The 14,418-nt window shown below is 41.3% G+C and overlaps 1 protein-coding gene across 4 annotated transcripts in view; it reads left to right on the top strand.

Moving 5' to 3' along the window:
• Nucleotides 1–1,908: 1,908 nt before the first annotated feature.
• HPGDS (hematopoietic prostaglandin D synthase) overlaps nt 1,909–14,418 on the top strand; it is a 31,377-nt gene continuing 18,867 nt past the window's right edge. For 2 of the 4 annotated variants that reach the window (XM_082281350.1, XM_082281347.1), the window contains exon 1: nt 1,971–2,029. The gene's annotated coding sequence lies outside the window, so the exon portion shown is untranslated. Of the gene's footprint in view, nt 2,034–14,418 lie in introns of all 4 variants that reach the window. The other 2 variants (XM_082281348.1, XM_082281349.1) reach the window with 2 other exon arrangements.

The raw sequence follows: 14,418 nt of genomic DNA, 5'->3' as shown, positions 1-14,418 counted from the left end.
GGGGAGTGCAAAAGTCAACTCACTATAAAAAATGGTTGGAATTTCCTTCCCAGCATGGAAAGTTCTGCACTGTGGCAATGTGCTTACTATGATTTCAGCTCTGGGGAGCTGGCCTCTTACTGTTCCCAAAGCAAGATATCAGGAATCGTGGCTGTTTCTCCTGGCACATGCAGTAAGCAAGCTACCTCACACAGAGACCTGCAACAGAACACGGGCAGCTTCATGAAATGCTACATTTTGTTTCAAACCTTCTGCTTAGCTATCAGCTCTCAGGCACAAGGTGGAGCAGCAAGGTGGGGAAGGTCTGGCCACAAGTCAATAGACAGAGTGATCCCTCAACACTTAGGAGTCACGAGGCAGGAGATCTGCCTGGAGTGTACTGATCCCCTAATAGCCTGTGAATGCCCTGAAAGGGACATCTGCCGAACTAAATCTTGGATTTAAATTTAATCCATGTGACTTCCTCTGCATTTATCTAGGGCTTTCAAACCATGAGAGCTACCATGCTGATCAAGAAAAGAAGTGTGTCATTGAGTTAATGTCTTCACTTCCCTGTATAAAATACACAGAAAACATCCTTTCACTGACTTGGTGATTCCACACAATCGCCAGATATATGCGCACAGAGTTGCCCACGGGGCTCAGCTGACTACGAGAAATCTGAATGTTGCTCCATGGCCAAACAACAAAGGGGCAAGAGGCCAGCTGCTGAGTCCTGAGACTGCAGCGCCTGACTGCAGCGCCTGCCATTAAGGTGCCCCTGCAACCATTCCTGGAAAGGAGATGAATGTCTCTGCACCCAGCTTTTATACATGCTTCATTTAATACATCATGATCTTGACTGGTTTGCTCTCCCCACCCTGCAGTTTCCAGCAGCTAGACAGAGGTGAAAGACACTTTAGGCAAAGAGCCTCATGTAACAGATCCCAGCCTGACTGCTTCATCGAGCAGTTCAGCCAGTGTTTCATTCTGTCAGCAGCAGTTGCAGGATCAAAGGGAAACAGAAAGGGAGAGCTTAATCTGTAAGAAATCATCAGCAGATGAAACCGAGGTTAGATCAGCTCAGGGCATTACTAACTCCATTATTTTGAAACTGTATGCACAATTCACTTCCCCTTTTAGAACAGGAATTTATTTGATCATTCACAGTCATTGAGTTGAATCTGGCAGAAGTTCTTTAGGAGAACCTAGTTCACGATCATGTAAAGAGCTGTACTCAGGTTGAGTAATAGGTGGTTCTGAGCACAGCCTCTGTAATTCCCACTGTTTGCATACCCACACTCCTGCCAGACCGTAAGGTGCTCAGAGATAGATAGAAGCAGCAACATGACAGATCTAACTGCTAACGTGCATTACTCATGGACACAGTTTGCATGAATCCTTCTTCACTGATGCCAAAAAAACCCACCCATCAAAACCAAGCAAAACCCGAAAAACAGTTTAAATCACACTTGGTCCTTATGTAAAAGGCTTAGGATTTGGGGGTTTTTTGATGGTGCTGGTGGAAGGTTTTGGGGTGGTTTTGTTGGTTTTATATCTGACTCTCCATTTGCAGCTATTTGAGGCATTGTTCTATAATTAGATCAAATGCTGTGGGGGTTCCCATTAGTTAGAAATCATCTACGAAAGACATTACTTAGCTTGTTCCACGCTTTTTACATTTAGAAAAAACACCCATCATCTGACTCAGCTCCTCAGTGCCTGTCTTTATTATTATATTATTATTATTATTATATAGATTCAAATGGCACTTTATCACTTTAAATTTGCTCTGACCACAAGCCAAGAAATTCCAGCACTCAGTATGTTCTGCTAGCCCCAAGTCAGCAAACTTGCTTCTTATCATGAATGATGCATTTGCCGTGGGTGTGAGAGGGGGAGGAAGAGGCGTGCAGGCGGTCACGGGGAGGGAGCGGTTTGCATATTAAAACCCGTGCTCGAGCACATCAGCCTTTTCCCTCCGAGGTCGGGGTCGGCGCTCAGAGGGACTCCTGTGCACCGAGGAAGGGACCACGTATCACCGCACCGAGTGAGTGAGTTCTGTTTCAGCTTCGCTACTGCTGCAGCCCGGCTCCTCTCTTTGCCCTTGCTTCTTGCGATCCTGCTCTGCCCTCCCTAGGCTACCGCTACAGCGGTTGTGTGGGAGGTTACTCTGTCACATTATGCTGCGTGTAGAGCAAGTCCTGAGAGTACTTAATTTTGAGAGTTTTGTTCGGTTTCTTCAGCCTGACTCTGAGTGGTGCTACCGGCAGTGAAGAGCTCCATACGGTGGCTGCAAGTGTAACTCAAGTATTCTGTCTATGAACCTTCTTTGCTACTTACAGGCATCCTTAAACTGCCTGCTGCACTTAGGACATCTGTACAATCCCATGCACCGCTAAAACCAGACTTTACCAAAAGTTATGAACTGCTTTTCCAGAGGCAAGCAGGCAGATCGCTGGCCTGTTGTAGAAGCAAGCCCCTGTTCCTCATCAGTGCCTTGCGCAGTCAGTACTGAGCTACTTTGATAATCAGGCTGTGTGTCAGGGTACTTGCCAAAGAAAAGACAACCTCGTCAGCAAAGAAATCAGAGTGAGGAAGCTCTGGGCATTCTGCAGGGAGTTTTCAGTACGTGAAAACCCATGTCAAACCAATATTTCATTTGATGTAAAGGCTGATTGAAATGCCTTCACTTACATAACCAAGTAAAATCTAGGCTAATGTCAGAGAAATTACATGAATATTAAGCAGCACCAACCAATTATGCTAGGTCATTTTTGTGCACTGTTCTGTTCATTTTTCAAATTCCTGTGTTCTAAACCAATGGATTAGTGTACTCGGGTCCTAATTCCCACCATCATTCTATAGAGAAAAAAACCCCTGCATCTGCTTCTACTGCCTCCATTTTTCTCCTTATCAAAACTCGAAGGGTTATTTGTTGTTGATATTTGTCTTTTACTTCAAAATGATACTCTAAATAGCCATTAAGGACTTTTTTCTTTGATCCTAACTGCTGTCATTTTCCTATATACATAATCCTCCCACACACATTTCCTTTGTTAAAAGCCATCTCTTGTTTGCTCTTCATTTCAGACCATCCAAGCAAAGAAACTGTAGCTATAAAGTCTCTTTACTGGGCTTCTGTACTCCTTAGGACTGTTTGTAAACACTACTACTGTTATACTCAAAAGTTGCAACGTTTGTAAAGAAAAAAAGACACAGAGGTCTTTTTAAAGTTTACTGTTGTTCATTCTTTTGTTTTATTTAATCCAAATTAGAAACCACCTCTTCCTAAATATGCACACATTGTGTAAATTACCCCCGATGCAGATGCATACATGTCCAGGCACACAGTCAAACCCTTTTGTATAGAAATAAGACGGAAGCTCTCCAAATTTTAAGCTGAAAATATACACAAAGTAATCCTTAGAGAGTTCTGGGTTTGTGCATGAGCAAGCACGTTAGCTAGCGCAGCACGTTCCTGTGCCACTGACCACCACGCTCTGCTGCTCTAAGGGTTTGCTCCTAACATTTCTCGTTGCTCTCTGTCCCACACAACCTTCTGCTGAGCAGCTGGAAAGCAGAAGCAATTGAAGTTGGTGCTCATTTTCAAAACACCTTTGATTGAAATCTCTCCAGAAAGTAATTAGACAGCCCAGGAGCCACTGACATGGCTAGCGTTGGGCTAACAGGGAGCGTGCCCTGTCACAGAAAGTTATGCTTAGTCATACCTGCTGGAGACTTATCATATATCCTGCAAATCTCAAACAGGTGAATTTTTTACCCTTTTAACAGTTAGTCCAAGAAGGGGAAGGAAGAAGAAAGAAGGGGGAAAAAAATCTCCCAAGTCCTACATACATGTTTCAAAGTGCCACCACTTTAAAGAACCTTGTTTAATCTCAAGTCAATCTGCTAAAACTCCCATAAAAAAAGCTACAACAATGAACTGAGAAAAACTGAAATGCCTAATTTTGAATCTCTTTAGAAGTAGTTAAAATACAGTTGGAATGACCTAGTAAAGAATAAAGCATGAAATGGAAGAAAAGAGAAAACAAGGACATTCAGTGATAACAGACAAAGTGTACTGTGTTTTGTATTCATAGCAGATGCAAAGAGGGAAGGCAAACAAAGGTTTACGCTGTCTCACAAGCTTAGTTTAGCTGATGTGTGACAAAAACCAATATGTGACATGTAACTGTATGTCTCAGCCAAAGGAACGTGTTTTTGTGCCAGGCACACAGCAATTGGGACTGCCCCGGAGCCAGACTAGCTGCTGTCTCCATGAACGATTGGCTGCAAACTGTCTCTCAGAAAGTACTTTCTCTTTAAGTGTAGAAACACACAGGTCAGGGCTTTACATTCTGAGCAGTTTGTGACCTAACTCAAGAGTCCCAGATGTTTATCACTTACAGCCAAATCTAGGTGATCCCCAGGCTTCTGGCTGGGTGTTGCTCAGAGCTGTAGGTCCACATTTGGCAGTGTTGGTCCTCTCAAGAAAAAAATAATTTCAAAATATCTGAAAATACTTGAGATTTGTATCCCAGCCCACTGGTGCCTCCCAGGCATGGTGGTCTATGCAAGGCACAGAAGAGCAGAGCAGGAAGACATGAAGAGTTTGTGACCAGGACACATAGCAGGTGGTACTGGAGAACTCTGCATAGTGAATAAAACCTTTTCCAGTCAAACCTGTACCTGCTACAGCGATCATATACAGTGCTTAAAAGCCTATCTAATTCTTTCACACCTGTAATTTTGGGTTTTTTTTAGCAAATTACACAGTAGATTCACAACATGCAACAGGTCAAGAGCAAAGTAGTTTAGACAAGCAGGGGGAAGGATTTGGTGCTTGTACTCCCTCTTACACATATACACACACTCATATCCACACGTGGCTGGGATAGAAAAAAAGACCATTTTTCACAACCAAGGAAAGATGTTAGGTGGCTAAGACAGTTGTTACACAAATTATTGTGCTGGACAAGCTTGAGAGGTCAGAAAATGGACATGATTCATCCTGGAAAAAGCAGCTGGCTTTGGAGAGCCAACTAAACAATACCGAACAACATCACTCACAACTGATCTCTGAGCTTTGTAGGAATATTGAGAGGTCATGCTGATTCATCTGAAGACAGCAGAGAGAGATGCAAGGCATGAATTTCACAGGGATGACTAGGGGTTGGCAAGCACTAAGATTTTTAAGGCTTCTGTTCTACCACAAAATGCTTCTGGGAATTCTTAAAACATCTGATGTGGAAATAAAAGACTTAAGTAGTTTTTCCTGAGAAATTATCCTAACCACTCTTTTGTATCTTTCCCAAGATCTCTTGCAGTTTTATTTACTAGTATTTCATGGTCTTGGGTGTGCAATTTATTCATCCAAAGGAGGCTGCACAAAACAATTTCAAAAGTTATCTACATAAAACTGGGACCAAGTAGGTGCAAATCCAAAGTGTGAGGATCAGACAGAAGGCAAAGTCACCACAGATGCTCAGGCCCTAAAGGGAAGGGGTGGCAAGCCAGGCAAACTGAGGATATGCTGCTAAGGTGGGTGAGCAAAGCCCTGTCCATCACCACTGCCTCCTTAATCCTGCTCACATGTGAGAGCTCCCTCATTCACTTCAGTTCAAACAAACGGGGTGAACTTCAGATATCTGAGTTAATTATTACCAGTTTGATTGCAGTTGCCTGAGGTGCAATCACAAACTCAGCTCAGAGAAACCCAGTGGGCCCTAGCATTCTCCTTCCACAAGTCTTGACAGTGGACACCCATTCACTGCCCACTTACACTGGACTCCCACTTTCAAAAAAGCCCTTTCATATTTTTCTTATCCTTCTCTTTCACTGATACATTGTGGTTATTTCTCTAAAAAAATTTAGCAAAAGAAAGTGGTGGGTTTTTTTCCCCTGTGTTCTCCAAGGATTTTTCTAAAATTCTGATTTACCACATCAGCAAAAGAAGCCTGAAGCTTCCACAGAGAGATAATTGCTTTAAGGTCTCCTACAGCTTCTTTTTTTAAGCCCACATATTGACAGATCAGGCTTTGCTCAGACAGTACAGTTTTACTCATCAGGTCACTTAAAATACTCATAACCATTAGTACTATTCAATACTCTAACACTAATGCCTTAAAACCTCTTCTCATTTTAGGATGCTGATTTCTCCCACAGGTCACAAACAAGCAGCACACCAGGTGCATGGACATGCAAAATCCTTCTAAAAAAGATTTTATATCTATATTATGCTTGAAGTGATCCACGTATCTAACCTTGAAAATCATGCTTAGAAGTATCAGGCCACAACCATTATATTTGGAATTTGTTATTTCAAAACTTGACCCTACACCCTACACTAACTGCACATTTACTTCAGATGACTTCTGTATTAAGCAGAAAAGGGTGCACAGATTTTTTTTCTCTTTTCTCTCCAAGGTCCAGATTCCTATCTGACTTAGAAATATGAGAGATCAAATTCAAATGCTTATTTTCTGTAACTGGGCCAGAGTGGGAAAAGAGATCATCAATTTTCAGAAAGAGAGCTTATGTCAGACTGAGAGCTGACAGAAAATAGAATTACTTCAAGTTTTTAATTTTATTTTCTGTCAAAACACATACTGCTGAGAAAATCTTCCATTGGAAGACTTGCAGTCTTCCATCAATCTGCCAGTATTCTCTAATCCTTCTCCCCAAAAGATGGACAGAGAGTTTCTTATTTTCTTTGCCAAAAAATGAGTTAATAAAAAAATCTTCTGGCAGAAAAAACAAACAAGCAAGCCATCAAATCATTACTATTCTTGGTTTTCAAAGGCTGAGAATATCTCTTAAATCTCTTAATATTTTTGAATCTGTGCTAAAAGCAGGAGAAGTTTATGCTGAAGAAAACGAGCATTTTTCCTTTTTTTGGCTGGACAGCAAGAGAAGACCATCTGATTCTTCAATTCTCTGTTTTTTAAAAGGAATCCCAAGGTCATTTACTTCCCCATTCGGGCAGCACCTCACATACCCCTCAGTTTTTCCCAGGTGAAGCCACAAGTTGGTTGTGTTAGTGTTACATACATCTGAATAAACAGCTTGGATTAAGCCAGGGTCTTTGCCAGGCAGAGTTGCCAACCTTCCTTGCCAGTGAGGAGTCAGAAGGTGGCCAACAGCCACCCCAGGGCTGGTTCTTGCTAACACGAGTGGATTTCTCAGCATCAAACTTTGCTCTCCAAAAAAAGGACAAATGCATCACTATTTCTCTCTGTAATTTCAGCTCAAAATTTAGACAGAAAATATTAACACAGAGAGTCTCAGAGAATAATTTTTCACCCAAGAGAAAAAATTGAAGGCATTCCTACAGCAACCAATTTGATCAGTAACCAGGAGGAGAGCAGCACCACACCTGCAGGCAGGGCAAGGCTGCTTCTCAGATGGCTTCAATCTTTTCAGCACTGCTCAAACAGGAAAACGTAAACAATTATGCCTTTTCCTCAAACTTTCTGATTGTTATGTTGGTTAAATAAAAAGGAAGAAATACTTCACATTAACATCTTTTATCTTTCCTACCTTGTGCAGTTTTGCAGTTTATAAAGTTACAGCTGTGGAAGCTTTTCTTTATTTGCCTTCTGCAGTAGCTGTTTGAGTCTTGTCTCTCTGGTTCCTTCCTCTGAAATCTGAAAATTTAAACAAATGCAGAAAGACTCACTTGGACAGTTAAAACATCATTTTAAAATTGAGGAGAGAAAAAGTTGCTTTAATGCTCATCTCTCCAGGCACAGAGATGAGGAATTCACATATATGAGAAGGACAATAAGCAAGATGGGCAATTACTATTCCTAATGTTTCTCAGGTGAAACAAGGCAGACTAAGTCTTCTTCCTGGTTAAAGATTTTTTTTGTACTCTATAAGTAACACAACTATCCCCAATCCCTAAGGAATAGAAACAAAAATCCACCATTCATACTTCAAAAAGTCAGGTCACTCCTGAGATGACAGCCTAAGAAAGATTTCTCCTTTAATATGCAAAGACTCTTTTGTCTGTATTTACAGAGACCCAGCCAGCTCCTCTCCTTTCCTTTTCTAAGTTGAGTATCCTAGCTGACATTAGCACTACTTGGCCCTGTCACTGGGAGTAAGGGAGACAAGAAAGAAAGAGTCTTCCCTCTGAAATCCCAGCATTACCATTAATGGAAAACATTCACCTGACACTATTTTAAGACTTCAAACTGCGTATGTGACAGAAATACATGAGTAAACATAAGGATTGGGTGAAATTGCAGTGCCCCATTCACCCCTGTAGGACACCCAAATCAGGCTGCTGGGTGTGCATCTGCTTCAAAACTTGCTTGATTTTCAAGTCAACTTTGCACAAAATTTTCATAAAGAAACAGCAAATACTTTGAAAACAGCACTAGAGAAAAAAACAAAAGAAAGAAAAATGCCCACAAAGCTTCTCACCTTTGGATAGAATAGTGCTTAGAGAAGGCACAAACTTCATGAAGCAAGATTCTTCTTGGCAGAAAGATAGCTGCAGGCTTACGTGAGTGGAAGCTGATTTGTTTTTATGCCTTCATCCTGTAAAATAAGGAAAATGGAATATATAATCAGCTTCAGCGACTCAAACACTCTGAATTAATATAGAAGCTTAATCTTACAGTAGAATAAAGGGGTGTCCATTGACTGAATCATCACTCCTGAATCATCGCCATGCTCTGGTTGCAATTCAAGAGAGGACAATGACACCTGGCAGACAAAGACCTCCAGCTCCCCCTTTTTAGCAGGCCCGCAGCCAGGGCAGCATTGTGTCAGGCACTAACCATGGTGCTTTCCGTAAGTGACTCCTAAATTAATGAAGAACCCTCATGTTAAATAAATATAAATACAGTCCAATGCATCATCTTTTCCAAGCACACAGTTCAAATTTTTAGAAACACCCGGATGAACCTTACCTCAACCCTACTGGTCTTGCTTCATGAAGGGAACAGCTGGGCTTTTTTATGTTCTCTAACAACGATGAAGCAGTAAGGCAAGAAAATCCTTAATTTCTTGCAGCACAAAGTACAGTTACAGGGGACTTCACAGCACAAGCCCTTTGTCAGACCTCGGATGCATGTGAACACATAGCTCAACTTAGCTGGCTTTTTCCCCCTCTTCACCCCCAGCTTAGGGAAAGCTCTCTTCTGCTTGTCACCTCAAACACTAATAACCTTACACAGGAAAATGTAATCATGTGCTGCCTTTTAAAATTGTTTTTCTCTGGATTCGCGTACTAAGTATCGGCCATTGTCGCGTTCCACTGCAAAGGAATCGTGTGGGGTTTCGTTTAAACAGATTTCTCAGAGTAAATAAAGCAGAAATGCAGGAAATATTACATCTAAGAACTGTTTATTGATAACAAAAGCCAAGTGTTCTTACCGAAGGTGGATAGAAAAAAAGAACAGAGAGGCAGGGCAAGCAGAGCAGCAGGGAGAAGGCGAGAAGGGGCAGAAGGAGCTGAACCTCCAGCCAAGCGTCCTGCCCCCTGGAAGGAAGTTGAGACGGCAGGCCCCGGGTATGGCGCAGATAACTGCGTTTGTGTGCTAAGGCCCCTCCCATAGTCCCATCAACCATCGGCTGGACTGGGGGAATTTTTCCCTGGGAGCAGCAAGAATTTCACTGCCCGCAGCCCAGTGGTGGAAGTTTTCTCTGCCCTGACTGACTGCCAGGAGAATTACCCCCAGAGCCAAAGCTTCCCACCATTTTATACAGGCCTTGTCCGCTTAGAGACCCTAAAATGGCGGCGGTCTCTGCCCCCCTCACGTGTCCCAGCTGCCTCCTGCATGCGGCACACATTAAAGCGCTGTAGTGATGTTCCTCCCTGTGTCAGAAAAGGGATTTATAGCATAAAACCTGGACAATGTTAAGGCATAAATAAAAGTTAAATTGGTTCCTCACATGCATCCAGGTTTTGGTTTTGTTATGAGCCTGAAGGATATTTTCTTGTATTACCTTGAGGGCTGGATTTTCCAAAAGAGAGATGAAGTACTGTTCCTCTAGACAGCCCAGCAGAGTTTTGGTGCTTAATTTTGCTTAGGCTGGGCCTGCAGAACCAAACACTGTCTAGCAGAGGCTGCCTGCTCCAGGTACACACACGAAACTCATCCTGAGCAGTGTCCAGTCTGCCAGTGCTTTTCCTCTTCTGTACTTCTGCTATCTGAAACTCAATATTTCAGTTCGCAGAGAATGCTGGTTCCTTCCTGGGCTCTACTTTTTAACTCTAATCCTGCTTGAAGTTTTCAAATTGATTGCTCAGTCCTGCTTCAACTGGAATAAAAGCATCCCAAGTTCATCAGGAAATACAGTATCTCCATAAAGCCACAAACAGTTTTAAATAATTTGAAATCTGTCCTAAAATTTTTAGACACTTGTAACTCCACATTGATTTTTTGACTCATGAGTATAATGGTGGATGCCAACTTTACACATATTTGACATTCTCTCAGATTTCCTGTTTGATTTTGTCACTGAGCGGTTCCAAGTTGAATTTAATCATGAGATCCATTAATCTGCTGTTTAAAGGTATGTTAAAGCCAGTTAAGCTGGCTTTCAGAAAGTCACAAAGGAAAGCTAGAAAATCAGCTAAGCAGGTCAACAATTTAAAGCTTTAAAGTTAAATTAATAGTAAATATAAAGCTGTTGAGTTCATGGCTTTGAAATCTGTATGCAATGAAACTGGGACTGAAGTGTCAGGAAAATCCAAAAACGCCAGAGGTTTATGTCCAAAAGGAGAGAGAGGAGTCCTGCAACTTTATTCAAATATAGGGAGGGAGTCCACTGGGGCACACGCCCGCGGGTTTTCCTCTCTCGAGGTTTCGGAGGGCGCAGCCTCCTTTTATCCCAAACTCCCGGCCACATGTTGCCCTTTTCCTTTCCCCACTGGTTGAGGTACTAGGCAGGTACCTAGGTCCCGAACCACCTACCACATATTCCCCCCTTGAACCTACTATTTTACCCCAAAGTTCAGAAGTTCAGGCTTGTGCAGACCCCTGTCTGTTTCAGGAGCCATGCTGTCTGGGCTCTGTAGCAAACCTGCTGCCCGAAGTTAGTAGAGACATTAAGACCCATTTCAAAGATATTAACACCCATACCTTCACCCCTCAAATTGTTTGTAAAGACATTAACTTTCCTCTCAGAAGTGCTGTCAGTGTAGGACAGGGCAGGTGTACAGGGCTGTCCCAGCCATGTATTCATCAGTTAGATATTGGAAAAACAGAGCTTAGATGGCAGGTTTATTGGTGGAAGGTAAATCAGCCCCCTCCTGTCTTTATACACACCTGGCTTTGCAATGAACTCACCTGAACATATTTAATATCACTAAGAAGGTGGCTAAATGCCTGCAAGTCTGGATACTGAGGTCCACCCACCACCACCACCACCTTTCAGTATTTTTAAGCCATGACTAGCCTAGAAAAAGAGAAATAATTTTAAATAGTTTTAAAGATTTTCCTGTTCTCCACCTCCAAAAAAATCCCCAACATCTTCATCCCAAAAACTAGCTCAAAGACACCAGATAGATCTTTTTCCCCTAGAAATGACATTTTTCATTAATTCAGTAATTCTGCATGGTTTTAATAGTTTTGATTTTCCTTCCTGAACCCCTTCCTTATAAAAAACACTGGGAAAATGAGGTAAAGGAAGACAAGGAAAAAAAAACCCCTAACATCTTACTTTGTATTTTTGGCAAAAAGCTATTCTGAACACAACCATTTCTTTCATTTAGAAACTTATCTGTAATTGTTTAGGAAGCACTACTCCTGACATTTCACAGTAAATATAAATAAAAAATAAAACCGACAAACATTTACAAAAACATGCTTACAGTAAAGCTATAAAGGCTTTCAAAATGTCAAGTATTTTTGGTAAACTCCTTGTGGAGTTGGTTTTGGTTTCATTTTTTTTTTTAATTCATGGATGGAAAAAAAAATCATAAGCTTAAAAGTGCATCACCACTACAAATACTTGGTTACTCCTTAGAGTGTGTTCATTAGAAATTTGTTTAGCTTTGCTTTAGACAACTCAAACAATAGTTTCCATTGCTCCCTTGACAGACCAAAACATTCCACTGTCTACCACAACAGGCAGAGAGACTTGCTGATCATCAGCCAAAATTCCCAATTCTTTACATCACTTCACTACTCGACTAGACATGTCTTTGTGTACAGAGTGCTCCCACAGCAAGGATTAGGCTCTTCCAACACACTCACCTACCAGAATGTTTAGGCTTCAGCCAACTCCAGCCCTCTCTCTATATAGCTGTCTACTTCCTCACAACTGCACCTTAAAAATCTACTGTTCTTATGCTTTTAAGTGCCTTCCAGCTGCCAGCAACTATTTGCCAACACAGGGCTAAGCAGGCTAGAGGCAGGCAGGAAACAGGAGCCATGTGTGAGTGGTGCAGCAATTTCAGGGCTCTGGGACTGCTATAGATGTTTATGGAAAAAAATCTATGGACGCTCCTAAAGAAGGGAAACAGACACTAAGTCAGTAAATCACACTACATCAGTAGCATTTGCTTGTCTCTAAAAAACTGAAAAGTAAGACTTAAGGTTTGGGGTTTTCTTCCCTTTGGCTCCTGAATCACTGTCATGAATCTCAGATAACACATGCTCTTTGAAAAATTCTGTTCCTTGCTCTCAAATGACCACACCAAATCAGAAACAGGGACAAAAGGGAAGAAAATCCTGCTACAATCTCATTCTCTCTTCTTACATTAACTTTGTCGACATATAATCCAAATTCATAGCATATAATACTATATTGTTTTATTATATATTCAAAAGAGCATACCAAGTAATAAATTGGGTACAAAACTGGAAAATGGAGCAGCCGAGCCCTGCCACTTACCTAAAACATGCTTGAAAAACCTGGGATTTTCAACATTTCTCTCTTTTATATCGTGCAAAGGAGCACACTTGGCTTAATAACTGTAGTGGTGTGTCTGTTTTGAAGCACTTGTAGATACCTCCATTGGTAACTTTCCAGCTCTGTTCCTGCTTCTCTGCTAGGCCATCTGACATGAAAAGTCTGCATTCACTAATAATGCGAATCTCCATTCATTCAAATTCACTTCTGAGTCTCCTATGTGCTGTAGGGGAACAGATAACTTTCACAATGAATTAAGCAGCCTCTAGTGGGCTCATTTGCTCTGCTTTTTTTTTTGTTGTTTTTGTTTGGGTTTTCTTTTTGCTTTTGCTACTTGGAGGACAGAAGGTACGTGCTTTGACTTTAGAGAAGCAAGCGTCAAAAGCAGTTTGCTCTTTTCAGTGTGAGTTAAGTGTAAGCTTTTCTGTTTCTGAACGAAGAACTTCTCCATCTAAAATGGAAGCTGATGATGTATCTCCTTAGGCACATGTTTTCAAGGCAAGATGGCTAAACAGGGGGTTGTTTCTATTGTGAGATTATGTGGTAGCCCTTACTCATTAAAAAAAGAAAAATGAGAGTTCCCTTTTTGTCTTCATGCAGATGATCAGTGTTCCAGGCTTTCTTACTAAACATCTTAGTTTTCTTGCTTTCTTACATAAACATCTATAGCTCTAATGGATATAAAAGACTGGTAAATGCAGTGCCTACTTTAAGGCAAAAATGAGAAAAGGTTTTCCATTGGGTGAGGAGGCAGATGGTTGTTTTACTATCCTTCAGCCAGCACATTCAAATCTCAGCTGAGCTCTCTTTTTAAAGTGCTATGTGTAAATGCTTACCCTTTGGTTTAAAGCAGCCTTATCTGTTCACCTTTCCTGTACCATCCTTGCTGTACAATCAAACTCGCAAATACTTTCTTTTGTTGCCTGTTATCCTGGGAAACAAATAGAGCCTTCCTGTTATGTGACTCCTAATTGGAACTGAAGGGAAAAAAATAAATCACATGAAAACCTAAAAAAGTAATTTCAAGTTTTCTTTTGGCGTCTGTTCAAGAAACTGAAAATTCAATGATGATTTTCTCAAAGCAACACTGTAGCCTGGTTTCCATAGCAAATTTTTCTTCTAAAATAATTTCTGTGCAATAGCTTACACAACTAGGGTAATAATTGATGCAAAAAATCACAAGAGTTTGGTAATTCTCAGATTTGGTCTTGGATGAAGGTCTCCATAAGCAGCAGGGGCTGAGCAGGGCAGGCCTGAACAAAATTGCTGCTCAACATGACAACTATCTTCTGGTACAGAATATGATTTTAGATTTGAACTCTGGGAAAAAAAAGGCAGAAACCCCTTTATTAAAAATGGCCTGAACTTGAAGTCAAGGGAAATAAATGAAAGCTGAAAGTTCCTAAGACATCTAAAAAAAAAAAAATCAAGCCAGCTTTCTAGAGATACACAAGGAGGAACTGCAGGTTCAGCTGTCCTTGTCCCCATCTGTGTGTGCTGTGGCTGACAAATGCAGAACAAAAAGGTGTGAACAATGCAACTATTACAAAGTACAACACACCA

The sequence above is a fragment of the Coloeus monedula genome (genome assembly GCF_965178545.1).
Source record: "Coloeus monedula genome assembly, chromosome: 5".
In the NCBI taxonomy this organism is placed as follows: domain Eukaryota; kingdom Metazoa; phylum Chordata; class Aves; order Passeriformes; family Corvidae; genus Coloeus; species Coloeus monedula.
The sequence above is the reverse complement of the archived record's forward strand: the minus strand, read 5'-3'. Positions and strand labels throughout refer to the sequence as shown.